Here is a 4,697-nt window from a genome sequence, read left to right as displayed (position 1 = left end):
GCTAGTCCACACAGCATTCTGGGATGAGAGAAAAACGTTCTCTGGTTTATTGGCAATGTTTAACCAATCACAATTGTCTTGAGCAGTGCTAAGCACCGGACACACCGACGGCGCCTCTGCAAAATAGCCTTGGGAAGGAACTTGTTTTGGTAGAACATTTGTACATTCAAAGGTTGTTTTAGGTTGTTTAGTTGTTGTAGAATGCCAACAGAAAGAAAGAGGAAGGTAACGGAACATCCGCCGAAAAATGTGACATCCGGCTCAATTTCCAGCGGCAACGAAGCAATCAAAATTATTTCAGAGGCTGATATTCCTTCCACCTTCACAATCCAAATCAATAACTTTGTAACTTTCACTTGTATAAGGATAAATAAATAAATCAAAAGGGGAAAAATTGACAAGAAATTCAAAGTTCAAAGGGGCAAAGAAACCCCAAGAAGCTTCAAAATAATTAGACATGAATGAAGTTGGCACAGAGAGATATCACTCAGCACATACATGATTACACACAAACACAAAGTACACACATTAAAATAGACTTGACCTTGTTGCAGAGAAGATGAATATTGACTGGGAGGATGGTACATAAAGTCTTCTATTCTCTGCGTGTTTCTGCCAGGAGAGATCAGTTAAGAATGACTGTGTGTGGTTGTTTGTGGGTGTTGTGTTACTAAGGGAAAAAAAAGTTTCATTTATAAAAAAAAAAGTCCTAACTCAAAGCTGTTGAGAGCTGCAACCACATCCGCAGTGTCAGTTTCTGCAGAACCAGGTGGTCAAGCAAAGCATCATATCTGAAGGTGTGATATATGTACACCAGTCTAAAACACCTACACACCTGGGAGAGACAAGAAGGCACTTGAAGCAACACACACATCTTTCTGCCAGACAAATCAGAGGAAATGCATGCATGCTTTTCATTAGCTCTGATTGCAGTTGTCAAGATGTAATTCTGTTAAGGAGGACATAGTCTCACTTTGCAAGACCTTTTCTCCACAGCGCCACGGAGGAGAGTCTGGCTAGTCCACACAGCATTCAGGGATGGGAGAAAAACGTGCTCTGGTTCATTGGCATTTCTTTCTTTGCTTAGCACCGCCCAAGACGATTGGTCTTGGGCGGTGCTAAGCACCGGTGCCTCTGCAAAGCCGCCTCGCGAAGGAACTTGTTTTGGTGGAACATTGATACAGAATGTAGAAACTGCAACAGAGCAATCGCGGAAGTGGAACGTTGTGGATATAGACTAGTTAGGATGGATAAGCTGTGGATTTTATGTTTTGGGAGATTTTCACTATGGAGGTTTTTATTTAAATGAAGGGACATGCCACCCAGTGCAACAGTGTGGCTCATTGATGTTCTAATAACGTTTGGACAACATTTAAGCTTCATGGCACAGAGGAATAAGACATCTGGGTTTGGATAGTAGAATCCATTCATTGCTGGTTCTGGTCTTTTCATGGAATATGTATTGAGTGTTATTTGTAAAATGAAGAAAAGGTGTCTATGATCCAGTTTCCATAAACGTTTATATACTACAGAAATATACTGGTTACTATGTAAGTACTACAAACCCCACGTTCACCAGAAATCTACTGGTTACTATGTAAGTACTACAAACCGAAGTTAAAAACAAACCTGAAGCTGAAGAAACCCTAAACGTTAATGGAACAGATCCGCAGACCCGACTGCTGCCTGCGGAGCGGAGCGGGAGGAGGAAGAGAGAGAGAGAGAGAGGAGAGAGAAGAGAGCAAGAGAGAGAGGAGAGGAGGCGAGGGAGCGCATTTCTCATGTTCTGTGTGGTGTGTGATTGATCGAGCGAGGGGGGGGGGGTTTGCTGTGATATCACAGAACACTGCCGGCCAGTTGGGAGTTGTATTCAATCCGAGCACGGATATTGACTCATTTACTCGTATATACTTGTACTCGGCAAAAGTGTACGGATACTGTTTCAGCGGATACTTGGATCACCCCTAGTAGCAAGGTCCCTCCAAATAATTCTTAGTTTCAATCCAGGCCTCACAGCGCTGCTTCCACAATTTCAAATTCAGGATGGATTTGCTTAGCCCCTTTTAATCTGATGTTCCAAGCTACTAAAGCTAAGAGTGGTCCTTTGAGGTTACCTCACCCACATGTCCATTAAGTTTGAAGTACTTTCGAATCCCCTTGAAGATGCATTGTAACTGTTGCTTGTGGATCTTGCTTCAGTGTTGAGTCTCATGTTGCCGTGCTGTCTCCAGGCTCCTCCTTGCTCCAACAAAGAGTATGTAATGTTGTGTTGTCTCTCGTAGTCTTCCGACGCAAGCTGCTCCCCCGCCGTCGCCACTTGCATACCTGGACACTGCCGCTGTTTCCCCACCGTTGTCCGCTCTCTGTCCGCACAGTTTGTCACCGGGTTGCTCCGCAGGGTGTCAAGCACGTCGTTCAGTTGCAACTGCACATATATGCCTTTGTCCTCTTAATCTAAAAGCTCAGTGTGCTCACAAAAGTTTAAAACGTGCTTAACCAGTGCATGGACCGTTTTACCTGTAATGTCTTTTCCCGCAATGTTACAGCTCTCACAAACTCGGTGCACGGTTAATCTAATCAACTTTTCTTCAATTTCCAAAAGAAAGTCTTCACGGTGCTCTGCCATCTTGCTGTTCACGCTCATGACTCGATAACAACAATAAAACGGTTACATGTCGTCCTAGCTAGACTGCAACTTTTAGCTCTGCAAGCTAAGCTACCTTGTATCCATTGCTCTCACACGCCGGGGTTTTACCATGTTTTCAACAAGTGTTTCTCTCCAAGTTCCCTGGTTTTTCCGTGGTTTTGCTGCCAAGTAATCCTTATCTTGATAGGAATCCCAGCGGTGCCTCCAAATTGTTACACCACTCAGACCAGGACAGTGCTAGTAGTGTATAAAAGTTCAGTTTTATTCCTTCAAAGCAAGAATTGGCGGTCACCACAAAATGGCCGCCGGGACACAATCTCTGGGGGACACAACAACTGTGAAACACCACACACCACCGGCGGACGGGCGGACGGGCAATCCGCCTTCTCAGTGGGACGCCGGCGACAACTGCCATGAGACTGGGCTGCTCTGGGGGACCCAACAACAGGGAAATGAAACACCACACGCGGTAGACAGTGACAACAACGGCTGCCAGGACACAATCCGCAATCTCTGAGGGACGCAACAATGGGGAAAGGAAACGTCACACGCCGGCAGATGGACCACCACACGGGGGACACGCTACAAAAATGGGACGGTTGTAGTCAGAAAAAGAACGGGGAAAGGAACCGTCCCACGTAGGACGCAATTCCCGGTCTCCTGTGTTGGGCTTTTCAATACTACTTGAAAGGTGCTTAAGGTGCTTCCCATTGAAATACATTAGTCACTAACACGAACAAAACAAGAAAATTGTGTCATTGTACACAAATCTATCACCATTTCATGATAGATTTGTGTACAAAATAGAAATACATTAACCATATATAAAATAATGTTGCAAAATATCAAGCTCGTAATGTGTGAGCAAATGTAAATCAAAGTAAAGACCATACAGCACAGCCTACACAGTTTAACAAGAGCAGAAAAACGATGGAGCCAATTCAAAGTCTGTGGTTACTCTTTAAACTTTGTCTGAACCCACTCTTCTTGCTACCAACCCATGTGCACAGCGGATCAATGGTTAATTTATGGTACCTTCCTTCCATTTTTGACACTGAGATTCCTTCCACCTCCACAATCCACATCAATAACTCTGTAACGCTCACTTGTGAGACATCAATTACTAAATAGGGGAGAAAAGTAAGAAATTAACAGGGGCTTAGAAACCCCTGGAGGCTTCAAGAAAGACTGACAATAATAAATAATTAGACATAATCAAGTTGGCACAGAGAGAAAATCGCACCACTCGGCACAAAGATGATCACACACAAACACAAAGCAAAAGCTTGTAATGGACTTGACCTTGTTACAGAGAAGATGAATATTGACAGGGAGGCTTGTACATAAAGTGATCTATTCTCTGCGTGTTTCTGCCAGGAGAGAACAGTTAAGAATGACTGTGTGTGGGTGTTGTTACTAAGGAAAAAAGTTTCAATTATCTAAAAAAATAACAGTACTTACTCAAAGCTGTTGAGAGCTGCAACCACATCTACAGTGTCACTGGAACATGTTTCTACAGAACCAGGTGGTCAAGCAAACGGTCATATATGAAAGTGCGATATACACCAGTGCAAAACACCTACACACCTGGGAGAGACAAGAAGGCACTTGAAGCGACACATACATCTTTCTGCCAGACAAATCAGAGGAAATGCATGCATGCTTTTCATTAGCTCTGATTGCAGTTGTCAAGATGTAATTCTGTTAAGGAGGACATAGTCTCACTTTGCAAGACCTTTTCTCCACAGCGCCACGGAGGAGGGACTGGCTAGTCCACACAGCATTCAGGGATGGGAGAAAAACGGGCTCTGGTTCTTTGGCATTTCTTTAAACCACTCACAATCGTCTTGGGCGGTGCTAAGCACTGGTTCCTTTGCAAAACCGCCTCGCAAAGGAACTTGTTTTGGTGGAACATTGATACATAATGTAGAGACGGCAACAGAGCAATTCCGGAAGTGGAACGTTGTGGATGTAGACTAGTTAGGATGGATAAACTGTGGATTTTATGTTTTGGGAGATTTTCAATATGGAGGTTTTTATTTAAATGAAG

Source organism: Etheostoma spectabile, unplaced genomic scaffold, assembly GCF_008692095.1.
Source record: "Etheostoma spectabile isolate EspeVRDwgs_2016 unplaced genomic scaffold, UIUC_Espe_1.0 scaffold119, whole genome shotgun sequence".
NCBI lineage: Eukaryota > Metazoa > Chordata > Actinopteri > Perciformes > Percidae > Etheostoma > Etheostoma spectabile.
This window is presented reverse-complemented; position numbering follows the sequence as displayed.